Genomic DNA, 15,276 nt, shown 5'->3' on the forward strand with positions numbered 1-15,276 from the left:
GTGTAGGGCCCGCATGTAGGGCGCCAGGAAACTAGTCTTACGACATGATTGAATGGAGCAAAAACAGGGTTATACCAGCGTGCAAGGCATAGCGGGACGAGTTAAGTTTGATGTGTGTTTTGTGTGGGGTTGGGGGGAGGGGGCAAGGATAGTAATGGGAGCCTATCGAAGATAGTTGTAGACTGCATCAAACTCCTACTGATTCTGGCCACATGTTGGTGGCCCCACCGATACCTTAGACATTAGCAAGAATGACTAGTACTATTAGGATTATGACCTGGAACATCAGGGGGCTTAACAACTACGTGAAACGCAAAAGGATGAGCATGTATATTAGGAGGAACAAAGTTGGTATAGCGTTGCTGCAAGAAACGCACTTAGCTGCACAGAAGCAAAAGAGCCTGTAGAGGGTAAGGGGAAGGGTGATGGTGGGTTCTACATAATCTACATATGCAAGAGGGGTCCTCATCTGGATAGCCCCAAATATACAATTTAAACTGCTAACAGCGAAAACAGACAAGTGCAGGATGGCCATATTACACAGGTTATTAGAAAACTGTGAAGTTTGTTTAGTGAATACCTATGCCCCTAACCATGATGCTATGGTGTTCTTCAGATTGCTGTATGCAAGACTAGGCCCATACAGAAGTGGAACTTGGATTTGGAGAGGGGCGGGGGGGGTTTAACTGTACGATAGACCCCGTCATGGATAGGTCAGATGCTAAACACAGGCAACCATCCCCCACCGGCCAAGGTATTGAATTTGCTAGTGGAGCACTTTAAGTTGCAAGATTTGTGGAGGGCCGAGCACAGGGAGAAAAGGGGATATTCTCATTACTGAGCGCCACATAAAGTATACACCAGGATAGATTATATGTTGACTCGAATGGAAAGCGAACCGGAATTCTCGGAGTTGGAGTACTTGGATAGAGTACTGTCGGACCACTCACCGCTTGTGGCAAGATGGAGTGTCCACTCCTAGACCGCCTATTCCCACGTGGAAGTTGAGAAGTGAAACACTGCAAGACGTAGCGTTTGCTGTGCATGTCAGAAAAATTACTGTCGAATACATTACAGTCAAAGAGGGGAGCGTGTGAACAGTCTGGGAAGCATACAAAGTGGTCATCAGAGGGGTGATGATAGCTGAATCGGGCAGGGTGCAGAATGTTTTGGTAAGAGAATTGGAGAATATGGAGGAGGAACTGAAAAGGCGTTAGGGGGAGGCCTTCACAAGCAAGCAACACCTGTATGGAATAATTGCATTGAAACAAAAAGGGCTAGTGCAATCGGACAGGTTGGGGAAGTTTAACTATGCAAAATACCTGGTGAGGAGTCATGCGCAAGGGCATAAACCGGGGAGGACTATAGCATGGCTGTGCAACCGCGATGTCACCAGGACTCCGATATGCTCCATAAAGAGCGCAGATATGGTATAAGTGCACATGCAAGCGGGTATAAATGAGGTGTTCTCTGAATATTATAAGGCATTATATGCAGACCCCTCAAGGTGGGACGGAGGAGGACATACAGGATGTTCTTGGTCAGATAAATCTACCCAAGTTAGATGACCTACAGGCAGAGTCGCTGGAGGCACCCATAACACCGGAGGAGGTGGTGGCCACCATCAGAACCCTGGCGACGGGGAAGACCGTGGGAACGGACGGGCTTCCAAGTGAATTCTATAAAGCTTATGCGGATACAATAGCCCAGTTGCTGGCCAAGGTGTACAATGAGTCGTTCACGGACAGCATCCTGCCCGAGAGCATGAGGGAGGCCCTGAGAGTACCGTTACTTAAGTCAGACAAAGCAAGCACGGACTGCAGGTCCTATAGGACCCTGTCCCTGCTAAACCAGGATAGCAAGATCCTTACGGCCATCTTGGCCAACAGACTCTGACGGGTGATACACACGTTAATGCACCCAGATCAGAAAGGGTATGTGCCTGGGAGAAACATCTTGGAGAAACTCAGACGTCTTCATCACATGATTTATATTGCATTGGATCGTGCCTCACAATGTGCAGTGGCCTCCTTGGACACCACAAAGGCATTGGACTCGGTACATTGGGACTGTTGTATGCCATGATGGGGAAGATGGGGTTCGGCCCGCTGTTCATGAGATGGGTACAATTGATATACACAAAACCAATGGCCAGGGTTAAGACGGGAAGCAGGTGCTCAGAGGCATGCAACTATATAGAGGCACTAGACAAGGGTGTCCGCTGTCCCCGATGTTATACATCTTAGCAGCAGCACACATGGCAGCGTACCTGAGACAGAAATACGGAGATGTGGGCATAGACATAGATGGGGCGAGGCATGTGATATCCATGTACGCAGATGATGTACTGCTATATTTGAGAGATCCTGAGATGAATCTGCCATACATTCTGAAGGTGCTGGACAATTCTAGTGCATTGACAGGTATCAAAATAAACAAAAAGAAATCATGTCTGTTCCCGTTGGTAGCCACCGCAAAGAGGGCAGAAGGAGACCTGCCAGGTCTCCCCTTGGCCTGGAGTAGGACCTCATTTAGACACCTAGGTATCAACATATATCATGACTCCGTCCAAGAATATGTAGCTAATACAGAGCGCGCCAAAGCTGGGTTAGCTGAGTCCATGGGCTTCTGAAGCAAACTACCCCTGTCAATGATGGGGAGAGCAGCGCTACTAAAAATGGTGGCAGTGCCACGGCTTATGCATTTTTTTGGGAATGTCCCATATGACATTCTAAAGCAGTACTTTCGTGACATGGAGAAGCTGTGTAGGGGTTTCCTGTGGCAAGACAGGAGGAACAGGGTAGCACTAAGCATATTGCAAATGCCGTACGACCAGGGCGGGTTAAGGGTGCCGAACTTCAAAGCTAAACTTCCTAGCGTGCCAACTACAGTACGTGATGAAATGGATGGCGGATGATCCTACGGCAGATACCGCGCTACTGCAGCCCGCTGTACGGCGTAGACACCTGAGACACCTCATTTGAATCTCCACCAAGTTGCAGCAGGAGAACCCCTATTAAGTAAAACTGGGCATCCAAGTCTGGTTTAGGGCCTGTGAGGTCATGGGGATGATGGACCCGCTCTCTCCACAGGCGCCAATAGTGGTGATCCTAGAGGGCAGGGCAGGCTGCAGATCAACGATAGAAATGAAGTGGGAGATGTGCGGAGTGGCCACGGTGGGGGACCTGTTGGGCGAAGGAGGGTGGAAGAGAATTGAGGAATTGCTAGATGGTGCAGGTGTACATGCATGACAGTTTTTGCTGTATAACACAGTCTTGAGTGTGCTACACAAGAGATGGTCAAATAACACGGAAGGTGAAATTGGAAATGAGGACATGGAGATGTTGCTCACAGTGGCGGAAGGCGGACATGCAGTCTCCAGGATCTATGAGATCTTGATAAACCACACCTCGTGGGCAGAACAGAAATGCAAAAGTAAATGGGAATTGGAATTGGAGAAAACATTTGAGGATAGAGAATGGGGAAAAATAAAATGTTATCACAAGAAGGTTTCTAGGAATGCTAGATTTCAGCTAATACAACTGTATGTAGTACACAGAGCATACATCACGGCTGCTGTTATCTCTACCTTTAAAGGGGCCGGAAGACAGGAATGCCCAAAATGCAGGGCAGAGGAAGCCGGGCCCATACACATGTTCTGGAAATGTCCGGTAGTACAGGAGTTCTGGAAGAAGGTAGCAGATAAGGTGGCCCGGGAGGCATAGATTTGGATGTCAAGACCCCGGAGTCCTGCATGCTCGGTCGCTATAAGAAAAATGTGAAAGATAAACCATTCAACAAACTCAAAGATCTGATGTACGTAATAACTAAGCGCAGCATAGCCATGGGGTGGAAAGACACGAGGGAACCGAGCGTGATTAGATGGTGGAGGGAACTGTAAAAGTGGTGTGTGGCAGAGACTGGGGTGTGGGAGAAGGCACTCGGAGTGCAAAACACAGAGACAGGAATAGACATGCAGAGATGGATAGTGCTAACGGTAACATTGTTTGCAAATAGAAGGGAAAGGGAAATTAAGCAGCAAGTGGGGGCGGTAGATGCACGAGGAGTAATTGAGTGTCAAGACAGACATATAAAACAGGCGAGAGGGGGGTTATGTAGTAGGGGTAGTTGTAGTGGATGTATTATAGGTTGAATAAATGATGTATGCTATGACAGAGCCTGTTGCTCTTTGTTGGTTATGGTTGTCAAAACTTAATAAAATATATTTTTTTTTAAAAAAGGATGACCAGTAACACACCAGAGAACGTTCTACTAGTAAAATTGTGTGAAGTGTGACTGGGGGCTGAGACCCGGACTTAGGTAAAGGGAAGACCCTAAGGGGTCTTGTGAACTGTGGCAAGTGTGAAGCTGACTGAGGGATGTAGGACAAAGTTAGGGGTAGGGAACCCCTGCTTTCTGATGAGATTGTGAAATTACGAACTAAGGCAAGTGTGAACCCGACAGAGGGATGATGAAAGAAATCTAGGGGAAGGGAAGCCCGCTTTTCTGATGAAATCATGAACTGTGTTAGAATGGCTATGTGAACCCGACGGAGAAACGCCAAGACAGAAGCTAAGAAAAGTAAATCCTGAATTGTGATAAAGCAAAGTGAACTGTGACATTCGCAAATGTGAAACCGGCTGAGGGATGCCTGTGAATTGGGGTGAACAGTAATACACCTGAGAACATTGTGTTGACAAGAGTGAACTCGACAGAGGGATGTCCATAGTGAATGATTGTTTAACAAGACATTAAAACTGTTGAAAGTTGCAAGCTGCCGAAATTGTGAATGAAAGGTCGTAGTGAACCCGACTGAGGGAGGCCGACGTTGCAAGAAGGATCAGAGCCTGGCTGAGGGAGATCCAAGGGGTGAAGAGCAATTGCCCAACGTGAAAGATTACCAAAGGAACTTTTGTTTGTTTATGGTCCAGCAGGCCTTTCTAAGGCAAGAGACTTTGCAGAAAAGAGACTTGGCCACAGAAGGTCCTGGTATTGTTAAAAGGAACTGTAACCTGCAGCTGGAAAGGCCCAGGAGTGTGCTGTGCTCAGGTGTCCACCTTGTCCTGTGCTAAAAAAGTGAGGAAGGGAGACCACAGCAATAACATCCTGACTTATCATTTCATGAACACTTCTTTCTGTCCTTGTTAACATTATCCCACACTATTTTTGTAGCATATCAGTAAGGATTGCCAATAGTTTTTTTTAGTATAGGCCCTTCTGATTTGACTAGACTCCACTAGGGCAGTGCTATTATTTTATGGTCCTAGCCTGCTCCCATCTTAGATTTAGGTTTAGATTAGGTGTTTATCTCACCCATTATACAGGTTAATAAACACCCTTGAACAGTGATCACTTGTGCCTGTCTTTACTGTTGCGACCATGAGTTCCTTACTCCATCCACTGTGTGTAAAATTATGCTGTTACCAAAAGTCTTATATAATTTACAGTTGCTGCCTTTGCGGTTTACAAAAAAGGCCCTTGGCCGTATAGACAAGATATTTCAGGAATTTTGTGGGGTGTGGGGAAAAGGGCTAGGATACCTCAATATATTATGGTTCGGAGTGTTCAGGAAGGGGGATTTGGATATCCTATACTTGAGAACTAATGTAGAGGGTTTTTGATAAAAGAATTGATCAGCTAATTTGATGAAGAAGAGTGCTCGATACCGTGGTGGGTGCAAATAGAAAGGAGAAAGTTGGAGCCATATCATTTAAGGAGTCTATACTCATTTGGGAAATTACCTAAACAGTTATTGAACCTAAAGCCAATTGTTGTCACTAAAGATGCATTGACATCATTGACATTAGGTAGTTGTTTATGTACTAGGATGCATCACTTTGGCACAACCCAGGGTTACAGGTGGATAATAAAATGTTGCGTTGGAGGACTTGGATTAATAAAGATATCTTGGTAATTGCGGATGTCTGGAGTGATGGGTGCGTGAGTTTGATATAGAAATAGGCGCTAAATGGAAGGGAGCTGGGAAGACAGAGTTATTGAGATCTTGATATCTGAAAGACAGCAGCTGTTGAATGCACCGTTGATGCAGAAACCTGAGATTTGTAATCTATTTGCTGCAATGTTGCAAAAAGTGTCATGGTTTTTAAAATGTATGCCAGTAGAGCGCCATTTGTTGGTCCCATGGGAGATGCTAAGAGAGGCCTGGTTTGAGGAGTTGAGCAGGGATATCTCGGTAAAGGAATGGGAGAATCTTTAGAAAATTCCAGTTAAGGCAAAGATTGATTTGAACTTGCGTTACATCCATCAAAGAATATTGGGACACATTTACTGGACCCCTTTGCGTATGAATGTTTTGTGGTTGATTGTTGGTGAATGTTGCTGGGGTTATCAGAAAGAGATTTTCTGATAAGTTTGTTACACACGTTATAGGATAGTAACAGGGTGATGGACTTTTGGAAAGATGTATTGGACAGAATTGACCCAATCTGTAACATTACATTGCCGCGGAATCCTTTGGCAGTGATTTTACAGTCACCAAGGAGTGGACGAAATATTGACTGTGTAACTTTGTGTTGGATTAACCAAGCCTTATTGGTGGCAACTAAACAAATCCTAATGTGTGGAAAACGAGGAAAAGGCCACTTTTTGAAGGATGGCTCTGTGATGTGCGGATACTTTCATACTTTGACAAAAGAATGTTTCATAGGCAACACAAGGAGGCAATGTATGTGGAATTGTGGGGACCGTTTAATGAACTTTATGGGTGATAATAGATTAGAGTGTGGAGTATGAAATGTAGAAATATTGTATGGAGGACGGGGGTCTGTTGTGGGGGTGTGTATCTGTTCTGTCTTTCGTCTTGTTATATGTCTGTCTTATGTGTGTTGTGGTGTAATGTTCTGGGCTTGGGTTTTAGATGTTGTTTGAAATGTTAAGTTTTGATGGATGTATTACTCGACTATCATTTTATAATGCTGGAATTGATGATAATCTAGAACCTGTATATTCGTTTTTGTAATGTTTTGATGATTTGTTTAAAAAGAAAGTTAAAAAATTACAAAAAAAGACAGATTTCAAAGTATTCTTTCAATGTATTGTAAGCCCTTTCGTAGGATCTCTTGAATGGGTTTAGATGGAATACTCTTTCTTTTAGGTGATTAAGGGTGGTGCCAGCATCATCATGAATGCCCCAGACTATGACAGGATGAAATACATTTTGTTGGAAGCCCACAACAGATGGTTTAAGTTCCTTTGGTTTAAGATCCCACAAGGAACAAGTTACTTACCTGTAACTGTTGTTCTCCAGCATGGGTCTGGCATGGATCCACATGCTCATGAATATTCCCCGTCGTCAGGCTGGTTTCAGTTTCGTTTCTGAACTGTCTTTCTCCTAATAACCAATCACTGGTCTCTGGGTCATACTGCCCCCAGCCAACAATTGCCCTCTACCTAAGCCCCTCCTCTGGCAGCCATCTTCAGATTTTGTAGCATGTAAAGTGACAGTAGGACCAAGAGAAGAGCCACAGAGGGGTAGGAGGGAGGGTTTGCATGTGAATCCATGCCAGACCCATGCTGGAGAACAACAGTTACAGGTAAGTAACTTTTTCCTTCTCCAGCATGGGGTCTGGCAGGGATTCACATGCTCATGAATACAAGAATACATAGCAGTACACACATGCACAACCACGGGAGGTAGCAAGGCTCAACATTAAGCAATTACATCAACTCAACATTAAGCATCTCTTACCCCTTCACCAGGCCCACCTTCAGGCGAACAGGTCGCGCAGCACTGCCTGGCCGACTCTGGACTCCTCCCTGGAATCCCAGTCAACGCAGTAGAATCTCGTGAAGGTGTGCGTCGACCTCCATGTAGCAGCCCTGCAGATGTCCAGCAGGGGCACACCAAATAGGAACGCCGTGGTAGCAGCGATCGCTCTGGTCGAATGGGCTCTCGGACGGCCAGCCAATGGTCGGTTTGCCAACCAGTGACAGGGCATGATGCAGCCGGAGAGCCATTTGGAAATGGAAGCCATCGAGAGGGCCTTCCCTTGGTTCACAGGTCCAAAGTTCACAAACAGCTGTGATGTCTTCCGAAAACTCTTCATGCGGTCCACGTAGAACTTTAGCGCTTTAGCTACATCCAGCGAGTGCAAAGACCTCTCGGCCGGTGACAAAGGCGCCAGGAAGAGAACAGGTAACACCAAGGGCTCGTTGAGATGGAAGTCCGACGGCACCTTGGGCATGAAGGAGGGGTGCGTCCTCAGCACCACCCTCGTCTCGTGGAAAGTCAGGTATGGAGGCTTGCAGGAGAGGGCCTGGATCCCTCCCACTCGTCGTGCGGAGGTGATGGCCGCAAGAAACGCTGTTTTCCACGACAGGAACTTGAACGGTGCTGAATGCAGAGGCTCGAATGGCGGCCTCATGAGCATGGTCTGCACCACGTTGAGCTCCCACGCCAGGGCCGGAGCCTTCACTAGCGGGAACGATCGGAACAGTCCCTTCATGAACTCCTTCACCAGGCGATGGGACCACAGGGATGAGCGCCCTGGAGTTCTGGTGTAGCGGGAGATAGCCGCCAGATGGATCTTGATGGAGGCATGGGCCAGCCCCGCCTTGGCCAGCGATAGCAAGTATGGCAGCACTTGAGGGGCCGTAATCCGCAGAGGGTTAATCTTCTGTGCCCGGCACCAGACAGAAAACCTCTTCCATTTGTGTCCATAGCACTTGAGAGTTGAGGACGCCCTGGCCTTTGCAAGCACCTCCTTGCAGTCTGCCGGGATATCGTACCCTCCAAACTCTAGTGATGCAGGAGCCAGGCCTGCAAGTTCAGCGACCCCGGGTCGTGGTGGAGGATGGCGCCTCCTTCTCTGGAGAGGAGATCCGCGTCCGTCGGCAGTTTGACTGGGGGGGTGGAGGGCGGGGCGCTGACATGTCCAGAAGGTCCGGGAACCAGATCTGTCTCGGCCACGCCGGTGCAACGAGGATCATCCTGCACCGGAACCGTCCGAGTTGGTTGATGAGTCGCAGTAGCAAAGGCAACGGCGAGAACGCATACAGGAACAAGCCGTCCCAGGGGAATGAGAAGGCGTCGCCCATGCTCCCCGGCTGGGGAAACCTGCTGGCGAACCTATGCCACTTGGTGTTCGTCGCCGTCGCGAATAGGTCGATCTGGGGATTGCCCCATCTTTTTTTTTTTTTTTAATTTTATTATTTGTTTTAGCTGGTAAACCAACTTTTCAAATATTTACACTCATTATCATTTTTGTAGTTACATTTCCATACTTACAACGTTAAAAGAAAGTCAATCATTCTTTGTATCTCATTACAAATCATTACAAGGCAGCATAAAACAGTACAGTGTATAATGTTATGACTACCAGATTGCCTTTTACTTCACATAGATACAAGCAGTCTTCGTATCAGGAAATATTTGATTAAGAAATTGCACAATTGCAAGCTGTATTGTTAATCTTGGGTTAGAAAATAAGAGATTCCATAACTGTCTGTGACTAGTACCACTCTGGACCAACAATTTATTTCCAAAGCATTTTGCTCTTATGTTATATAGGGCGGGGCATTCAGTTATAAGATGTTGCAATGTTTCGCATTGTCCTTTGTCATTACAGTGCCGACAGAAATTCTGATCCTTTGATATTACTCTCCTTCTATATAAAATCTCATCTCTATATAAAATTGCCCCATCTTTGGCATAGCAGATCCACTTGATCCTGACGCAGTTCCCACTCGTGGCACGAGTGCAGCTCCCTGCTGAGTGAGTCAGCGATGGTGTTCTTTATTCCTGCCAGATGGAAGGGTAGCAGAAACATCCCTTGGGTGACGGCCCTGTGCCACAGATCCTGGACTTCCTTGGATAGGGCTGGGGATCTGGTGCCTGCCTGCTTCCGGATGTAGAACATCGTGGTGGTGTTGTTGGTGAAAATCCTTACCACCTTGCCCTTGAGTGACGGGAGGAAAGACCTGAGGGCCCAGAACACGGCTCGGAGCTCCAGGACATTGATGTGTAGCGACCTCTCCTTCGGGAGCCAAAAGGCCTCTTGCATGGAGATCTCCGGTGTGCGCTCCCCATCCCTCAAGGGAGGCGTCCGTCGTCACCGTCTCCTGATGTGCCAGGGTCTGGAAGTCCATACCCGCCACCAGATGCGCGCAGGTGTCCCACCACCGGATCACTTGGCGGAAGGTCTCGTTGAGCGGGATCCTGTCTTCGAAGCTGCCCGCCGCCTGCATCCAACGAGCGTCAAGGAACTCCTGCAGTGGACGCATCCGCAGCCTGCACAGGCGCACGAGGTAGATGCACGAGGACATCATGCCAAGAAGGGACTTGAGGGACCTCACCCTGGCCACATCCATGGTCAACAGCCGTTGTACCTTGCCCAGGATGGCCTTCGTCCTTTCCTCCGACGGAGAGGCCAATCGCGCCACTGTGTCGAGCCTGGCTCCCAGGAACAGGGCGACTTGCGACGGTACCAAGTGGGATTTCACGAAGTTGATCGAAAATCCCAGATCCGTGAGCAGCTGGACGGTCTTCGCTGTGTGCCCGACGGCCAGTTCTCTTGTCTTTGCTCGGATGAGCCAGTCGTCCAGGTATGGGTAGATGTGGACCCCCTGCAGGCGCAGCTGCGCCGCCACTGGTGCTAGGCACTTGGTGAATACCCTGGGCGCTGACTTCAATCCAAAGGGAAGGGCCTTGAACTGGTAGTGTCGCCCTTGGACTACGAATCTGAGGAACTTTCGATGTCCTTTTAGAATGGGGATGTGAAAGTAGGCATCCTCCAAGTCTAGCGACGATAGGAAGTCGCCTTCCTCCAGCTGTCCCAGCACTTGCTGGAGGGTGACCATCCAGAACTTCTGGGACTTGATGTACTTGTTTAAACAACGAAGGTCTAGGATGGGTCGCCAGCCTCCGGTCTTCTTTCTTACGAGGAGGTATCGTGAGTACACTCCTGAGCCCCGGAGCCTCTTTGGGACGAGCTTGATTGCTCCTTTCTTCAGCATCACCCTTACTTCCAGCAGCAGTTAAGGGACGTGGTTTTCCTTCCTGGCCACGGGTGGAATGCGGGGGCACTTCTTTAGAAACTCGAGTGTGCCCGCGGGCCAGGACATCCAGCACCCATCGGTTGGTGGAGATGGACTCCCACACGCTGACGAACTTTGCCAGCCGGCCTCCCACCGGGGTGCTCAGGTGGGGGCCCGAAGCTACGGCCGGTTCAGTCCTGCTTGGCAGCGGCCTTGCCGCCTTGGCGGCGACGAGATCCTCCTGACTTGCCGCGTCCTCTGCAAGCTTCCTGCAACGAGGACCGGGCCGCCTGGCGGTACGTCGAGGAGATGCCGCCGAATCCTTTGGAGGCACCTTGCTTACCTCTGGAGTTCCAAAAGGGTGGCCGTCATTGCTGCAACACTCCCAAGGTCCGAGCCGTTTTCGTGTTGGTCTTGATGGCCTGCAGTGACTCGTCCACTGTCTTGCCAAACTGGTTGTTCTCGACGAAAGGCATGTCCAGAACTCTGGTCTGCACGTCTTGGCGGAAATCGGTTGGCTTGAGCCAACCACGCTGGCGAAGGCAAACACTGTTGCCCATCTGGCGAAAACCGGTGTCAGCAATGTCCGTGGCTACCGTTATGGCGTGGTCCGACGCCACCTGGCCTTCCTGTAGGATCTCCAGGGCCTCAGCCCTCTTGTCGTCCGGGAGGAAGTCCAGCAGGGGAGCGATCTTAAACCACAGCTCCCTGTCATAGCAGGCAAAAATCGCGAGGACATTGGCCGCTTTAATCGTCGTCGCAGCCGACGAGATGACCCGCCGTCCCATGGCGTCCAGTTTCTTTCCCTCGCCGTCCGGTGGGGAGGTCGAAGTTGAAGCCGTCGCCCCGCCGCTTTCTTCTTGGCCACCGTGGAGACGACCGAATCTGGGGTCGGCTGCGCCCTAAGGCACATGGGGGCGGAATCTGGGACCCGGTACTTCTTCTCGTACCGATCTCTCTTGGCAGGAGTCGTGGACGGGTTCTTCAGGAGCGACAGCCCCTCGTCCCAGATGTCATCAAGTAATGGAACCGAGAGGACCGTCTTCCTCTTGGCCTCACACCGTTGATAGAGGAAACTTTCCTTCTTCTGTTCCTCGGGGCAGAGCTGGAAGAGCTTGGATGCCTTGGCGATCATGGCGTGGAAGGAGCCAATTTCGTCGGGTGGGGAGGCCCGAGGAGGTGGTGATGGAAGGCCCACCCGTCGTCACCACTGTCGTCATCCGTCCCCATCGTGGCCGTCTCTGTTCCCGTGTCATCCCTCAGATCAGGGGAAGGAGATGAGGGCTGCGGAGGCCGTGAAGGCTGGAAGGCCTGGGGTGGGATGAATTCTCCTCCGCTTACTTGGAGGGCTTCCCGACAGTCCAGGCACCGCTGGATCGTCCGTTGGGGGTAAGGGCAACCTTGTCCTTATCTCCGTACACAAGGCCTGGATCCCCATCAAGATTGCTCCCGAGTTGTCCTGTGGCCCAGGTATCGACTGCGATGGGCGCGACGGTTGGGGAGTGGAATCCTCCACCTCCACGGGCTCCTCGTCGGCACCACTGTCGCTTTTTTCGTCCGCCTCGTCGGGATCCCTCCCGTGGGACCGGACCTCAAACTTTTTGTTCAGGATCTTCACGACTCCAGCCAGCTCCTCCTCAGAGGCTGTATCTGTGTCTGTGATGGCCACCGGCCCCCCTCCCCCTCTTTTTGCACCAGGGTTTTCACAGGGGTCTTATCGATGGCTTGAAAAGAGGATTCCCTCCGCGGTGGCAGGGAAACTCTGGGCCCCAAGGTCGCCTCCACAGTCTTCGCCAGGGCCGCCAAGACTCCCTCGATAGAGGCCTTAGCCGGGTGAATCAGGGCCTTCACGACTTTGGACGCGCTTGAGGCCTTCACAATGGGGGGAGGGTCACTGCCTTGTTCCCCCTTGGCTGTCTGCGTCGGGATCGACCGGGACTTCTCCCGAAGCTTACCCGGGTTCTCCGATTTCCCCGAGCCAGAGCGTTGGCTCATAGTTGATGGTGTCGGTGAAAGTGCGCCCTGCCTGGCAACCGAGGAGCCCGACCGATCGGCACTCCCGGTGCCCATGGACTCGCGGTGCTTTGCCTTTTGTTGGGACCCCGTCGTCAGAGCGCCCTCAAAGGTCTTAGAAGACCGCTCTGACGACGACTTCTTCTCACCTACCGCTGGGCTCTTCCCTTCCGGCCAGTTGGTGAGGCGGATACGCCGGTCCTTCATAATCCGTTCCGACATGTTCTTGCAAAACTCACAGTCCTTCTCCACGTGTGTTATGACTTCGTGAAGGCAGTAGAGGCATCTGGAATGCTCATCCTCCTTGAAGACATCCTGCAATCCGCATGCAGGGTGCTCCTGAACAGCTTGGATCCGGGCGTCGTGTGTCCTTTGGCCTGGGCCATGTCCACATGGGGTAGGCCTCAAAGATCTTCCGGAATCCTCCAAGAAGTGAAACTCGACGAAAACGTCGCCCTTGAGGGGCGTAGAAAATTCCGAAACTGGTCCCTGTTGATCGGAAGTAGTAACGGTGGAGCTTGAGGCTTGATTGACTGAAAAAATGAGAATAAACTCTTTGAAAAATCGCAAAACGCAGTAAAAGCTCGAGAGCTATAGCACGAGGACTCCCAACACTTGAACGTGGGGTAAAAATCTGAAGATGGCTGCCAGAGGAGGAGCTTAGGTAGAGGGCAGTCGCTGGCTGGGGGCAGTATGACCCAGAGACCAGTGATTGGTTATTAGGAGCAAGACAGTTCAGAAACGAAACAAACTGATTTTTTCTTTACCGAGGATTCCCAGCCTGATGACGGGGAATATTCATGAGCATGTGAATCCATGCCAGACCCCATGCTGGAGAAATGATTTACTACATTGCTGAGGAACATCCAGGTTTGATAAATACTGGACAACATTACCGCATGCCAGGATAGTTTCATACTGAACTGATCCTGAAAAGTAGATACTCATGAGAGAGAATCTAGAGACCCTTCTCAACAATGATATCCAATTAGTCTGCATAAATGAAAAGGGATAACACCACATTCTACTTGTGCGTATACACACGCTCTCACAATATGGTGGGTACAGCCAAGATTGTGAAAGCATATGACACAAAATATCAGCACTTTCATACCTTGCAAAACTGAAGGATGAACACGAAATTAACATCTACATGAATAACCCTCATCCGCTGATTTTTCCAACATGGTCTTATAGAAAAGTGTTACACCCTGTACCTAGCACTTTCTCACTTAAGGGACAGTTTAACTATCTTTCACCCTCCCACTGGTATAAAGAGTACCGTGTGTAGATGTTAGTTGCATTCCCTTTGTGTTAAACATTAATGGTGACAAATGAAGAAAACAACTCAATTGTGGTTTTATGTGTCCTCAATATCACTTCTCCATATTTTCTGCATCGGCCAATTTGGATGCAAACATGAAATAATTAACTACTGGCTGACTGACTAACTGTATGACATGCATTACTTACCGTAAAAGCATTTCTGATGATTGTATCTGCTTAGATTCACATGCTGTGCATATGGTCCGACATCCAGTGGTAACCGCGGAGTATTGCATCTTGTCTTTCGGGGGACCGAAAGGGGACGTCGGCATAGGCGTGTATGAAACACTATCCCTATCGTGGCGTGTGTAGTACCCAAAATCCCTCACGTGCCTCGGTCCCTCCGATTGTATTTTTTCTGCCATGAGGGAGCCCAAGGCTATAGTGAGTGAGTACATGAAGAGAGAAAGTAGTAAGAAGTCCTTCCACCCCGAGCGGGGAGGCAGGGAGGGCACATGTGAATCTAAGCAGATACAATCATCAGAAATGCTTTTACGGTAAGTAATGCATGTCTTCTGATGCTTGTTAATCTGCTTAGAATCACATGCTGTGCATAGACTAGCGAGCAGTACCCGGAGTTGGAGGTGGGTTGTGAGAAGGAACAGTAGAAAAAAGATGTCTTAGTACTGCTTGTCCCACCTGAGAGTCAGACCTAGAATGAGTGTCTAAGCAATAGTGTTTAGTAAAGGTGTGTACAGAACTCCAAGTTGCTGCTTTGCAAATGGACTCTAGGGGAACATTTGCAATGAATGCTATGGATGCCCCAGTGCCTCGAGTAAATGTGCTCTAGGCTGAAGTGCAGTTCTCTCTTTACAACAGTGTAACATAGTGTGATGCATTTGACAATCCACCTTGATATTGCTGATTTAGAGACAGGGTCCCCTTCTCTACCAGCTGCCACTGAAACAAGAATTGTTTAGTTTTCCTCAGTGGTTTGGTTCT

At 49.3% G+C, this 15,276-nt stretch overlaps 1 protein-coding gene across 9 annotated transcripts in view; it reads right to left on the minus strand.

The window, feature by feature from the left end:
- TSPOAP1 (TSPO associated protein 1) overlaps positions 1-15,276 on the minus strand; it is a 3,887,333-nt gene that overhangs the window by 2,642,099 nt on the left and 1,229,958 nt on the right. The window lies entirely within an intron of this gene.

This window comes from Ambystoma mexicanum, chromosome 9 (assembly GCF_040938575.1).
Source record: "Ambystoma mexicanum isolate Mex_15411 chromosome 9, UKY_AmexF1_1, whole genome shotgun sequence".
Classification (NCBI taxonomy): Eukaryota; Metazoa; Chordata; class Amphibia; order Caudata; family Ambystomatidae; genus Ambystoma; species Ambystoma mexicanum.